The 16,092-nt window shown below is 35.0% G+C and overlaps 1 pseudogene across 1 annotated transcript in view; it reads right to left on the bottom strand.

Annotated features, from left to right (window-relative positions):
- Nucleotides 1-16,092, bottom strand: part of LOC117196291 (NADH-ubiquinone oxidoreductase chain 5-like) — a 508,848-nt pseudogene that overhangs the window by 128,593 nt on the left and 364,163 nt on the right. The window lies entirely within an intron of this gene.

Here is a 16,092-nt window from a genome sequence, read left to right on the forward strand (position 1 = left end):
ACAAGAAAAGTCCTCTCACAACTGGATAGGATGAAAGAAAGAAGAAAAGAGGAAGTAAAACACTGGCCAGCAAGCCTGATGGGAAGCTGAAGTTGAGGATAGGTACCCACACTCAGAAAAACTCCCTCACAGTGGGGAAATCAGCTGGGACAGAAAGGACATTCAGGGGCTCAAAGGAGAATTCAGCAGATGGTCTGTGTAAGGCAGGACAAAGTAAGAGCTGCATTCATGGTCTACACAGCAGCTCTGTGCATTCCAGCCTGAGTCATGAGTCACCTATTGCAAAGGGGGGCTGGGTGTTGGAAAGTGGGTTTTGGAGCATAGACCCAGGGAGAGGACAGCTGTTGGCTGTGAAAAGACAGCCTGAATGGATAGGAGTAAGGAGCTCCACAATGGGGAAAGTCTGTGGAAAAAGCCTGGGACACTGTAAAGGCAATGCATCATTTTTGAGTGGTGCACAAGGGTCAGAGCCATCATTACAACACCGTTATCCACCCACCAGCTTCTTGGGCCTCCTCAGGTACTGGGAAGAGCTCCCATTTGAGCAGGTTCACCCACCCCTCAGGCCAAGGTCTCCTCCATCCCTGAGCTAAGGGGGCCTGAGTACTGTGCATCCCACAGCTTCCTTGGAAATCAGCCCTGGGTGACCCTGCCTAGGACAAGAGTCTGCCAATGTTGTCAGGGTCTGAGTGCTAAAGCATGGGTTTGGAAAATGGATCCAGGGAGAGGAGTGTTATTGGCTGTGTGGATGCAGCAGAAGGGATGGGAGTGAGAGGATATGCAGCCGGGAACGTCTCTAAGGGAAGTGTATTTTGCCTGGAAAGTGAGACACAATTGTTGAGAGGCACATGGGGGGGTGAGGCTGCTACCGCCCCCACATGTCAGCTCCTGTCTCCATGGGCATTGGGAGAGACTCCCACCAGAGTGAACATGCCACAGTCTGTTGCAACTGCTTGCTGCTTCTGCAACTGCAGGAAACTCGAACACACCCCAATTGTGGCTGCTGTACCCTTCCCTGGCTTTAGTGAGTAGGTGTGCCCCAAGCAGCCATTTCTTTTGCTCCCACTCACCTGGGCAAGGAACAGATGCCTGAGAGTGGTGCACATGCAGAGGTGGGATCAAAACCAAAGATGAGCCACAGGGGAGGTGCAACTAAGGAAGAGGAACAGAAATTTTTTTTTGCAGCTGCACATTCCACGGATTAAATCCTTGAGATTGGCTTGGCAAATCCTGCATGTGTGAAATACCTGAATAGACAATGAGTGTTCCCACAATTGAGGTCAGTCAAGCTTTCGCAGCAGTGTACTGTGGGGGAAAGTACATATGGGAGTCAGGCCACATCAGAGTCTAAGTTGACCCCACAGTGCCCACAACTGGTTCAGAGACCTACCTAAAGGTATTAAGGCCTCCTGGGGAGGCAGGGCTTGGCTCTGGATCACTGTGGGAGCAAAGACACTGAAACAGGAGGTCCCACGAAAATATTTTTAACACTATTATTCTTTATTTGTTTGTTTCATTTTGTTTCATTTTGTTCATTTGTTGGTATTACTGCTTTTATTTTTATTTTTTATTTCTTTCAACATATATATATTATTTTTCTATTTTTACTTTAATTTTTGTTGTTTTGTGGGTTTTTTCTTGTTTTTTCTTTTATTTATTTTTTAGATTGTCTTTATGTGTATATTTTATGTTTTCTTCATTATTTTTGTTGTTGTTGTTTGCTTCCTGTTTTGTTCTATTTTTTATTTTTTGTTTTTGATAGTTTAGTCTTTATTGATTGTTCTCATTTTTTAATTCTTTGTTCTCTTGTGTTTTTTTTGTTTTGTTTTTGGATTTGTTGTTTTTGTTTTCTTTTTTCTGTGTTTGTTTGTGTTGAGTTGTAGCTGTTGTTTGTTTACTGTTGTTTTTGCTATTTGTCTTGGGTTTCCTTTGTCTGCTTAATTTCTTTTAATTGTTTTTTCTCTGGTCACACTGTGTGGCTTGAAGGCTCTTGGTTCCCTGGTCAAGGATTGGGCCTGGGCCTCTGGTAGTGCCAAGTCCAGAACACTGGACTGCCAGAGAATTACCAGGCCCAGGGAATATTAATCAGCTAGCATGCTCCCAAAGGTATCCATATCAACACCAAGAACTGGCCCCACATAACTGCCTGCAGGCTCCAGTGCTGGACAGCTCATGCCAAACAACCAGCAAGACAAGAGCAGAGCCCACCCATCAGCAGACAGGGTCCCTAAAGTCATACATGCTGACAGACAGAGGAAAAAACAAAACTGAAAATTAGTACAAGGAAAGAAATCATAAATCAAAAGATAAATAAATAATATGAAGGAAAAATGTAAAAGATTAATGCAACTAAGAGTTGGTTCTTTGAAAAGTATCATAATTAAACAACCTTAGCATGACTCATCAAGAAGAAAATAGAGTTTTCAAATCAATATAATCAGATAAGACAAATAAGATACAACAAACACTGTAGAAATAAAAAAGGATAATAAGAGATTACTGTGAGCAAATATACACCAATAAAATGGACAATCTAGATGAAATGGACAAATTCCTAGAAATGTACAAACACCCAATAGTGAACAGTGAAGAACTAGAAAATATTAACAGACCAATTACCAGTAATGAAATTGAATCAGTAATGAAAATTAAAACTCGACCAACAAAAAGCAGGACCAGATGGCTTCACAGTTGAATTTTAGCAAACATTTAGAGAAGAGTTAACACATATCCTTCTCAAACTATTCCAAAAACTTCAGAGGAAGGAACACTTCTGAATGCATTTTATGAAGCCAGCACCACCATGATACTAAAACCAAAGATATGACAAAAAAGAAAATTACATGCCAATATACTAATGAACATAGACGCAAAACTCACACCAAAATGTTAGTAACCCAAATTCCCTAATATATTAAAAAGGTCATATACCATGACCAAGTGTGTTTTGTGCCAGCGATGGAAGGATGGCTCAATATCTGCAAATCAATGTGATATACCACATTTATATATTGAAGAATAAAAATTTCATCAACATCTTAGTAGATGCAGGAAAAGCTTTTGACAGAATTCAACATGGATTTATAATAAAACCTCAAAACAAAGTGGGTATAGAGAGAACATAATATAGGCCATATACAACAGGCCCACAGCTAATATCATCCTCAACGTTGAAAAGCTAAAAGCATTTCCTCTAACATCATGAGCAAGATAAGGATACCTGCTCTCACTACTTTTATTCAGTGTAGGATTGGAAGTCCTAGACACATCAGTCAGATATGAAAAAGAAATATAAGACATCCAAATTGGAAAGGAATAAATAAAACTGTCACTGTTTGAACAGGACTTAATACTTTACACAGAAAATCCTAAAGGACTTGAATTAAGATGGCAGAGTAAAACAATGGGGAACACACCTCCACCCACAAATACATCATAAATAAATCTACATGTGCCACAATTCACACTGGAAACTATGTGGAGAGTAGCAAAAAGTCTCCTGTAAAACCAAGGCTGTAAGAATGATACATGAGGAATAGGGTCAAAGTGGAGGTTAAGTTTTCAGGTTGGGAACTGTGCTCTTGGAAGGGGGCTCAGAGAAAAAGGGAAATTGCATGGGTAGAGTGACTGGTTTGAGCCACTTACTGGGTGCCCCAAACCTGGGATCTGACAAAGATGGTAAGGACCATTGGCTGGTTGTAGGGCTGTTGGAAATAACAGGATGGCTGTGGGAAGCTGGACTCTGGTCATGAAGAATGTGTGAATTATTGCTTGCTTCTGAAGCTGGTTGGAAAGGGTGAATTAAATCTGTGGAGCTGGCTGACTGGTTTGCTGCTACCACCTCTGTGTTCACCCCAGCCTAAGCCAAGTGATCCCACCAGCAACATTTTTCTCATGTTGCAGTTCCACAATGGAACATGAGTGGCCATGACAGAGGAAAAAAACTTAACTGTGAGACACAATAGCAGCTCAAACTCTAAGTGACATCTGAGCAGGGAGGGGTTAGCCATTACTGGAGATTGCAAATACAACCCATCAGAGGCAGATTAGATGTCTGATAGCAGCCACATGGTCACACCCAATGCTCTGACTCTTGCTTAATTCTCACACCAGTCCCTGTTGCTCTAGAATTGGTGCCCTAATAGGGAACTGACAGACACTGAGCAGAGGGGAAGCCTAGCTTCACCCTTGGCTCCAGCCCTAGGCCCTCCTCTTGTAGGCCCATCTCCTATAAAGTTGATAGCTGTCAACAAACACTCAGCATACCAACATTCACATTACAGAGATCCCAGAAAAATAAGTAGAGAGAGAAGTGGGTCAAAAATGTATTTAAAGAAATTTGGCTGAAAACTTCCCAAGCTTGAATAAGGAAATAGATGCAAAGGTACAGAAAGCATAGAGGGTCCTAAACAAGAGGAACCCAAATAGACCCACACCTAGACATATCATAATTAAAATGGCAAAAGTTGCAAATAAAGAGAGAATTCAAAGGGCAGCAAGAGAAAAACAAAGAGTCATATAAAAGGGAACCAAGTAAGGCTAACAGCTGATTTTTCTACAGAAATATTATAGTCCAGAGGGAATTGTATGACATATTTAAACTGTTGAAAGAGAAAGATCTACAACCTAGGATACCCTACCCATCATTTAGAATTGAAGGAGAGATGAAGAATTTCTCAGACAAGCAAAAACTAAAATAGCTAATCAATACTAAACCAACACTAAAAAACATGTTAAAGGGTCTTCTCTAAGTAGAAAAGAAAAGCCTTTAACAAGAAGTAAATATCTATAGGAAAGGAAAAAATCCCACTAGAATAGGCAAATATATAGCAAAGACTGAGGATCAATCATTTAAATAAGCTATTATGAAAATAAAAACTTTTAAAATCATATATAACTTTATCAGTAAAGGGATAGACATAAAGATGTAAAATATGACATCAAAAACACAATGTGTGGGGGAAGGAAGTAAAAAATGTATATTTACAATGTGTTTAAACTTAAAGTACTACCTGATTAAAGAAAATAGTTAGAGTTATGGGTCAACATATACAAACCTCATGATAACAACAAATCAAAACCTTACAATAGATAGATAAAAACAAGAGAGAAATGTACAGAGACATTCCAGAAAGGAAAATCATTGAGCTACAAGGGAGGAAACTGAAAGAAGAAAACAACAACAGGGAAGATCTACAAAAATAACTGGAAAACAAGTAACAAAATGGGAATAAGTACATACCTATTAATATTTACTTTAAATATCAATAGACAAAAAGTTCATATCAAAAGATGTAGGGTGGTTTATTAGATAAAAAGGACACATGTGGTGCATAAAACAGTTTCACTTTAGAACTAAAGAGACACACAGACTTTAAGGTAGGGAATACAAAAAAAGATATTTCATGCAAATAGAAATGATAAGAAAGTGGAGGTAGCTATACACATATCAGACAAAATATACTTGAAAACAAAATAATTTACAGGAGACAAAGAAGGTAATTCTATAAAGGGGTTGGTATAAGAAGAATCGGGTATTTCATTCATTAACTTATATGCAGCCTATACAGGAGCACATAAATATGTAAAGCAAATATTTAAAGACATAAAGGAAGAAATTGACAATGCAATAACAGTAGGGGATTTTAACACCTCATTTACAACAATCAACAGATCATCCAGAAAGAAAATCAATAAAGCAACAGTGGTCTTAAATGATACAATAGACCATTTGACTTAACAGATATCTATAGGACATTCCATCTAAAAACAGCAGAATATACATTCTTTTTAAGTGCACATGGGATAATCTCCCAGATATGTCACACGCTAGGCCACAAAACAAGTCTCAACAAATTTGAGAGGGTAGAAATTATTATTTTTCTGACCACAATGGTATGAAACTAGAAATCAATTGTAGGAAGAAAAATGGGAAAAGCACAAACACGTGGAGACTAAACAACATGCTTCTAAAAAATGAGTCAATGGGGCTTCCCTGGTGGCGCAGTGGTTGAGAGTCTGCCTGCCGATGCAGGGGACATGGGTTTGTGCCCTGGTCAGGGAGGATCCCACATGCCACAGAGCGGCTGGGCCCGTGAGCCATGGCCACTGAGCCTGCACATCTGGAGCCTGTGCTCCGCAATGGGAGAGGCCACAACAGTGAGAGGCCCGCGTACCACAAAAAAAAAAAAAAAAGAGTCAATGAAGAAATCAAATTGGAAATCAGAAAATACCTTTGATATATGAAAATAAAAGCACAATTTTCCAAAATCTATGGGATGCAGCAAAAGCAGTTCTAACAGGGAAGTTTATAACAATATAGGCCTACCTGGAAAAAACAAGAGAAATCTCAAATAAAACAAAAAACTCTCCAACTAAATGGATTAGCAAAAGAAGAAAAAAACAAAGCTCAAAGTCAGCAGATGGAAGGACATAATAAAGATGAGAGGAAATAAATAAAATACAAACAAAAAATAGAAAAACATCAATGAAACTAAGAGCAGGTTCTTTACAAAAATAAACTAAGTTATTTAACCTTTACCCAGGCTCCTCATTAAAAAAAGAGAGAGAACCCAAATGAACAAAATATGTAATGAAGGAGGAGAAATACCAACCAATACCACAGAGATACAAAAAATTATAAGAGAACACTACAAATAGATATATACCAACAGATTGGAAAATCTGGAAGAAGTGGACAAATTTCTTGAAACATGCAACATGCCAAAACTGAATCAGAAGAAATAGATAATTTGAATTGATCAATCCCTGAAAAACTACTAGATCTCATCAATGAATTTGGCAAAGTTGCAGCATAGAAATGTAATAAACAGAAATCTGTTGCATTTTCTATACACTAGTGATTAACTATCAGAAAGAGAAATTAAGAATACTATCTTACTTACAACTGCATCAAAAATAATAAAATACCTAGGAATAAATCTAACCAAGGAGGTAAATAACCTGTACTTGAAAAACTATGACTGATATATTGAAGATGACACAAACATATGGAAATATATATCATGCTCATGGATTTGGAGGATGAATATTTTTTAAATGTCCATATAACACAAGGTAATCCCTATTAAAACAACAATTATATTTTTTCACAGAAATAAAAAATAATTATAAAATATGTATGGAAATACAAAAGACCCTGAATATCCAAACCAATCTTAAGAAAGAAGAACATGCTGTACGCTGGAAACTAACATAACATTGTAAATTAACTATACTCCAATAAAAATTAAAAACAAAGAAAGAAAGAAAAACAAAGCTGGAGGTATCATGCTGCCTGGTTTTAAATTATACTACAAAACTACAGTAATCATAGTAGCTTGTCACTGTCACAAAAACAAAGACATCGATCAGTGGAACAGAATAGAAAGTCTAGAAATTAACTCACATATTTTGGCAGTTAATCTATGACAAAGGAGCAAAAATATACAATGGGGAAAAGGTGCCCACTTCAACACATTGTTTTGGGAAACTAGACAGAAGAATAATCAAACTGGACTACTTTCTCACACCATGCACAAAAATAAATTTAAAACCAATTAAAGACTTAAATGTAAGACCTGAAAATATAAAACTTCTAGAAGCAAACTTAGGAAGTATGCTCTTTGACATCAGTCTTTTTGTAGTAGTTTTATTTTATATATATATATTTTTGATATGTCTCCTCAGGTAAGGGAAATAAAAACAAACATAAACAAATGGAACTACGTCAAACTACAAAGCTTTTACACAGTAAAGGAAACTATCAACAAAAAAATAAGACCTATTGAGTGGGAGAATATATATGCAAATTATATATTCAATAAGGGCTTAGTATCCAAAATATACAAAGAATGCATAAACTTAACATCAGAAAAACAAGCAACCCATTTAAAAAATGGCTGAGGACATGAAAGAAATTTTCCAAAGATGACATACAGATGGCCAACAGGCACCTGAAAAGATGCTCCACATCAGTAATCATCAGGGAAATGCAAATCAAAACCATAATGACATATCACATCACACTTGTTCAGAATGGCTATCATCAAAAAGAAAACAAATTACAAGTGTTCGCAAGGATGTGGAGAAAAGGAAACCATTATGTACTGTTTTTGTGAATGTAAATTGGCAGAGCTGCTATGGAAAACAGTATGAACATCCCTCAAAAAATTAAAAATAGAACTACCATATAAGCCATCAATTCCACTACTGAGTACTTATTTGAAGATAGCAAAAACACTAATTCAAAATCACATATGTACCTGTATATTCATTGCAGCATTATTTATAATAGCTAAGATATGGAAGCAACGTAAGTGCCCATTTTAGATAAATGAATAAAAAATGTGATATATATGTAATATATAATATATATAATGTATATAATTATATACATATAATTGAATATTACTCACTAATAAAAATGAAATCTTGACATTTTCAGCAACATGGATGGACATAGAGCATATTATACTAAGTGAAACAAGTCAGAGAAAGAAAAATACTGTATAATTTCACTTATATATGGAATTCAATAAATCAAAACAAAACAAAAACACGATTAAGCAGAAACTGATTTATAGACACAGAAAAGAAACAAATGGTTGCCAGAGGTGACTGGGGTGGAGAGAGGAAAGAAATAATTGAGGAAGATTAAGATGTACAAACTTCCAGTTGAAAAATAAATAAGTCATGGCTATGAAATATACATTGTGGGAAATGTTATCAATAAATATATAATATGTATTATCAATATATATATAATAAATATTATCAATAAATATATATCAATCAATAAATTATACATAAATATATGATATATCTTTGGGTGATAACATATCATAACTAGACTTGTCCTGGAAATCATTTTGAAATGTATAGAAATATCAAAACACTATGTTATGTAACATGAACATAGTGTTGTAGGTCAATTACACTTAAAACAAACACACTAATAATCAAAATCATAGAAAAATTAGATCAGATTTTTGGTTACCAGAGTTGGGAGGTGGGGGAAAGGGTAATTGATTGGAAGCAGTCAAAATATACAAACTTCCAGTTATGAGATAAATAAGTTCCAGGGATGTAATGTACAACATGATAAATATAATTAACTCTGGTGCATGTTTTTAGGAAATTTGTTAAGAGAGTAAATCCTAAGAGTTCTCATGACAAGGAATTTGTATTTCCTTAATTTTGTATCTTAATGAGATAATAGATGTTCACTAAACTAACTGTGATAATTATTTCATTATGTATGTAAGTCAAATCATTTTGCTGTACACCTTAAACTTATATACGCCATATGACAATTATATCTCAATAAAATGGGAAAAATATATAACCAGGACTTCAAACTAATTTAAAAATTAATGATTGATTAAATAAGAAATTGCACAGAAAACAAAACTCTAGTGAATAAAAATAGCAAGTAGACACTCCACTCTCAAGGAGGTGTAACATTTCTACCCATGGAAAGAGGAAAAATAAGGTAATTTTACACTGTAGAATCCTCACAATTATTAGCTCACCCAGGTGATAAATGTGCACATCAATAGAAATAGGTCATATTGATAGCATGTACCCTTAACATGATGAGATTTTGAGGTCATTTTACTTCTATGGTCTTTTTCCTCAAAATTTTTATAACAATTTCCCAAACTAAATTTAACAGCTCCATTACTGTCACATCTAAGTTTTAAAAATTGATTTTTGTAATCAATCCTCCCATTTAATAAAGAGAAATTAGGTCTTACTAAAGGTTTGGTCTTGCTAAAGGCTTGATTGCTCAGAAGAGAGACAAATTCTTGGCTAATAAGTATTGTTTGTTTGTTTCTTTCTGTTGAGATCAAGTCAGGGGATGTGGATAGCATTTTACCTCTATGGTCTTTCTCCTCAGAAGCCAGTATCCCAGCAAGAACTTCAGATAAACTTCAACTGAGGGACATTCCTCAAAATACTTGACTAGTGTAATTCAAAACTGCTAAGATCATGCAAAACTAGGATAGTTTGAGATACTGTCACAGCCAGGAGGAGCCAAAGTAGACATAATGATTAAATGTAATGTATACTGGATGGGATCCTGGTATACAATAAAATGATATTAAGTATAAATGGAGAAAATAGGAATAAAATATGGACTTTAGATAATGATAGTATATCATTATTGATTCATTAATTATAACAAATATACCTCAATTATATATTAACAAAAGGGAAAATTGTACTGCCTTTGCAACTTTTCTGTAAACCTAAAACAATTCAAACGTAAGTTTATTTTAGGGCTTTCCTGATGGCGCAGTGGTTGAGAGTCCGTCTGCCGATGCAGGGGACACAGGTTCGTGCCCCGGTCCGGGAGGATCCCACATGCCGCGGAGTGGCTGTGCCCGTGGGCCATGGCCGCTGAGCCTGCATGTCCGGAGCCTGTGCTCCGCACTGGGAGAGGCCACAACAGTGAGAGGCCCACGTTACCGCAATAAATAAATAAATAAGTTTATTTTAAATATGATCATGGAAGGGAATGTTGAGTATATTGAAGTGCTATAGAAGATAACTATAAATTACTTATATAAGAATAGCTTTTGTGTAGAATGGGCTTAGAATTGGCAGTTTGATGTAGTCCCTGGCCCAATGTCTTTATATGGTATTCTCAACAACAATTATAATGATGAGGTACAGAGGACAAAATACATTCAAATTCTCAGTATTCAAATTCTCAGATTGCAGTGGAAGATACCCTGACCCCAACTGGAAGGATATTTTGAGCAATGATCATAAGAAACATATATTACTCTCTTTCTCAGTGTGCCCTAAAAAAGGAAATTTGGCAGCTAATGAAACTCTGTGCCCACACTAATCAGTAAATTCTTGCTTTTCAAGCACCAAAAAAAAAAAAAAAATTCATGTATGGAAAGAAAATACCATAGTCAGTTTACTCTCTAATATTTTGATTTCAGAGTATAGTTTTAGCAGTATAGCAAGTCAAAAATATTTTTACTTAGCTTTATTTGGGAAAAAATGAAAATCAACTTCTTTCAAATAAATCCTTTTGAGAGATATTCAATTATTTCACACAAAGTTGGTTTTGATGGACTGTAAAATTCTCTGATTTTCTGAGCTTCTAGCTATTCATCCAGAAAATTTTGCCAGACTCTTGTCATGAACAAGTGTGTGAGAGTCTAAGATTGATTCGTTCCAGTTGGTACATTGGTGTGAAAGTTCTCCTCCTCATACTCTATTCATTTTCACCTTCCTTCTTTATAATCTTCTCTTTTCTTTTCTCCTTACTCACTTTTTTTCTGTTCTTCCTCTCTCTTTTCCTTTTTCATATCAAAGCAGACAGGTATGACTTAGTTCTTTCAAGATGTGAAAGTTTTACATTTCACTGGATGAAAACTATGAGAAAAGGGATTAACAAATACAGGAAGAGTCATTTAGGCTAACATCTTACCAGGAGCAAGGGTATTAATATTTCCTCTGCTCCTAACAATACACCAGGCATTGTGCTAGGTGCTTTACACACATTATTTCAATAACTTTGGTGTAGGTGGGGTTAGGTGTTATTTCCAATATACAAGTGAGGAAACTAAGGTTCAGAAGCCTTAAATAGCATGTCCAAGTTCCAAAAATTTCATAATTGTTGGAATTATGATTCACATGTAAGGCCATCTTCATGAAATAGATTTTTCTATTTTGAATTTCAATTTTATTCATTTATGCTGGGACATGTGCTACAATTGAACAAGGCAGACCAGTTCCAGGTCAATAAAAATAAAGTGGTGACATTCTGAGAATAAAAGATGGTGTAACATGGTGGCTAACAGCATGGGCTTTGGCAGCAGAGAAATGTGAATTCAAAACTGAGGTCTGCCATTTAACAGTGCATGCCCTCAAGGAGTCCATTTAGGCTCCCTAGGTTTTGCTTTTTTTATTCTAAAATATGTAGGCAATGGTATTCACTTCAAAGGGTGATAAAGATTAAATGAGGCAATGCATTTAAAGTACCTGACACAAGGCCTGGCATATAGTAATTATTCAGGTTGTTATTGTTACACATTAAAGTCAAGGAAAGAGGTCATCCTGAAGGATCTAATTCATCATCAGTGTAACATGGGCGGATTATTAAGTCATTCCCATGATTGCAGGGAAAACAAATTATATAATATATACCATATATTTCATTAAATAATGAAAACACATTAAAACAATAAACAACATTTTTAAATTTCATTGAAGAAAGTAAATAGAACTATAAATACATAACCACCTAGTTTATTTTGTAATTAACCACAATTTATATATTCATATTTCAAATTCAAAGCAATCTTTTGAGAAGTAGAAATACTTATAAACATTGGATATTTAGATTTTGGGAATTTGCGGTAAGCAGATGTGACAAACTTCAAAAATACAACATTTTTAAATTTATTACTAAAAAATACTTTTTGCTGTATATTTAAGCCAAAATATTTTATTTTACTTAGTCAAATGCATGAGAGAAAGTAAGTATGATTTATTTTGATGTGTAATTATTTTAGTCACTTTTCAATATCTTAATGCAATCCATTTTATTGGAAGCTATGTATAAAATAACTAATAGGTCATTAATATGGGTATTATTGAAGTAAAAAAGAAAAATAAAATAATCCTTTCTGCATCAATTACAAGTTTAATAAACAGAAAAAATATAGAGAGCCAGAAAAACAAATAAAAATGTTTACCACATAATATAACTTTCTCTATTAATTTTATGTTTTCATATCAACATGTATTAGTTATATAACCTATTAGTCTTGAATACTGGATGAAATAATATTTTTAATATTCTCCATTTCAAAGAAAACATTTTATACACTCCTACAGATAGGTTTTATACATTTAAAAGGTATTCTGTTCAAATAATATTTTAGAAACTATCTATTTTGCTTTACATTAAAGTCAATATATGATATGCCAAATGAAAACCATTCATTAAATCAAACCTCCTGCTCATTAAAGAGTATACAAATATTAAGGTCTCAATTTTATGGAAATATCTCTTTTAATATAACTGCATACAAAGTTTTATTGAGGATCAAAATAACAGGAAAATTGTGAGTGTTTCAAAAATCACAATTGCAGTACTTTTACTTAAAAGTAAAACCAGGTTTGAAGACAAATAGTAGAAAGACATAAAAATATTAACATACATTTTATTAATGAATGTAAGCTTAATTTTTAAAATATAGCAACAAGTGTGATCATCGTGGAATTAAAAGAAATCATACACAGCTAACTAAGAGTGCAAATTGGTACAAATGTTATAGAGAGCAATTTGGTAATATGAAGCAATAGCTTTTTAATGTTTTTTCCTTATCCATTTCAAGTTTATTTATTTATTTATTTGATGTATAGTTGACTTACAATATTATATTAGTTACAGGTGTACAACATACAACACAGTGATTCAATATTTTCATAGATTACACTGCATATAAAATTTTAAAAAATTGGCTATATTCTCTGTGCTGTACATTACAACCTTATATATCATTTATTTTATACCTAGTAGTTTATAACTCTTAACGCTCTTCCACTATCTTCTGCCTCTCCCCACCCTGCTACTCACTAGGAACCACTTATTTGTTCTCTGTATCTGTAAGTCTGTTTCCGTTTTGTTATATTTTCTCATGTGTTTTACTTTTCAAATTCCACATATAAGTGAAAACATACAGTATTTGTCTTTGTCTGACTTATTTCAGTAAACATAATACCCTCCAGATTAATACATTTTGTTGCAAATGACAAAATTTCATTCTATTTTATGGCCGAGTAACATTCCACGGTGTGTGTGTGTGTGTGTGTGTGTGTATAACTTTTTTATTCATCAGTTGATAGGCATAAGTTGCTTCTTTATATTTTCTATTTGAATTAATGCTTCTATGAATATTGGGGTGCATATATTCAGGAGATGAATTGCTGGACCATATGTAGCTCTATTTTTTTTTTTACATCTTTATTTTAGTATAATTTCTTTACAATGGTGTGTTAGTTTCTGTTTTATAACCAAGTGAATCAGTTATACATATACATATATTCCCATATCTCTTCCCTCTTGCATCTCCCTCCCTCCCACCCTGCTTATCCCACCCCTCTAAGTGGTCACAGAGCACCAAGCTGATATCCCTGTGCTATGCGGCTGCTTCCCACTAGCTATCTATTTTACGTTTGGTAGTGTATATATGTCCATGCCACTCTCTCGCTTTGTCACAGCTTACTCTTTCCCCTCCCCATATCCTCAAGTCCATTCTCTAGTATGTCTGTGTCTTTATTCCTGTCTTACCCCTAGGTTCTTCATGACATTTTTTTTCGTAAACTCCATACATACGTGTTAGCATATGGTATTTGTCTTTCTCTTTCTGACTTCACTCTGTATGACAGACTCTAGGTCCATCCACCTCACTACAAATAGCTCAATTTTGTTTCTTTTTATGGCTGAGTAATATTCCATTGTATATATGTGCCACATCTTCTTTATCCATTCATCCGATGAGGGACACTTAGGTTGTTTCCATCTCCGGGCTATTGTAAATAGAACTGCAATGAACATTTTGGTACATGACTCTTTTTGAATTATGGTTTTCTCAGGGTATATGCCCAGTAGTGGGATTGCTGGGTCATATGTTAGTTCTATTTGTAGTTTTTTGTTTTTTTCTTTTGCAGTACGTGGGCTTCTCACTGTTGTGGCCTCTCCCGTTGCAAAGCACAGGCTCCAGACGCGCAGGCTCAGTGGTCATGGTTCACAAGCCCAGCCGCTCCACAGCATGTGGGATCTTCCTGGCCCGGGGCACAAACCAGTGTCCCCTGCATCGGCAGGCGGACTCAACAACTGCACCACCAGCCCCTATTTGTAGATTTTTAAGGAACCTCCATACTGTTCTCCATAGTGGCTGTACCAATTCACATTCCCACCAGCAGTGCAAGAGTGTTCCCTTTTCTCCACACCCTCTCCAGCATTTATTGTTTCTAGATTTTTTGGTGATGGCCATTCTGACTGGTGTGAGATGATGTCTCATTGTAGTTTTGATTTGCATTTCTCTAATGATTAATGATGTTGAGCATTCTTTCATGTGTTTGTTGGCAGTCTTTATATCTTCTTTGGAGAAATGTCTATTTAGGTCTTCTGCCCACTCTTGGATTTGTTTTTTTGTTTTTTTTGTTATTGAGCTGCATGAGCTGCTTATAAATTTTGTAGATTAATCCTTTACCAGTTCCTTCATTTGCAAATATTTTCTCCCATTCTGTGGGTTGTCTTTTGTTCTTGTTTATGGTTTCCTTTGCTGTGCAAAAGCTTTGAAGTTTCAGTAGCTCTATTTTTAATTTTTCGAGCTAACTCCTTACTGCTTTCCACAGCGGCTGAACCAATTTACATTCCTACAAAGAGTGCACAAGGGTTACCTTTTCTCTACATCCTCACCAGCACTTGTTATTTGTTGTCTTTTTGATGAAAGCCATTCCGACAGGTGTGAGGTGATACCTCTTTGTGGTTTAGATTTGCATTTTTACGTCTTCCTTGGAAAAAAATGTATATCCAGGTCCTCTGCTCATTATGTAATTAAGTTGGTTGATTTCTGACATTGTGTTGTATAAGTTTTTCACATTTTTAGCATATAAATCCCTTATCATACATATCATTTGCAAATATCTTCTATTCAGTAAGTTGCCTTTTTATTTTGTTGATGGTTACCTTCATTGTGCAAAGGCTCTATCTTTTATTGTCTCATTTGTTTATTTTTGCTTTTGCTTCCCTTGTCTGAGAAGATAAATCCAAGAAAATATTTAAAAGACCTATGTCAAAGTGCATACTGATTAGGTTTTTTTCTAGGAATCTTATGGTTTCCATTCTTATATTTAGGTCTTTAATCCATTTTGAATTTATTTTTGTGTATGGTGTGTGAAAATGTCCTAATTTCATTATTTTAAATGTAGCTGTCTAGTTTTCAACACCATTTATTGAATAAATTGTTTTTCCCCATTTTATAATCTTGCCTCTGTTAGATTATTTGATAAGATGAGTGTAGGTTTTTTCTATGCTCTCTATTCTGTTCTGTT

The sequence above is a fragment of the Orcinus orca genome, chromosome X, assembly GCF_937001465.1.
Source record: "Orcinus orca chromosome X, mOrcOrc1.1, whole genome shotgun sequence".
Taxonomy (NCBI): Eukaryota; Metazoa; Chordata; class Mammalia; order Artiodactyla; family Delphinidae; genus Orcinus; species Orcinus orca.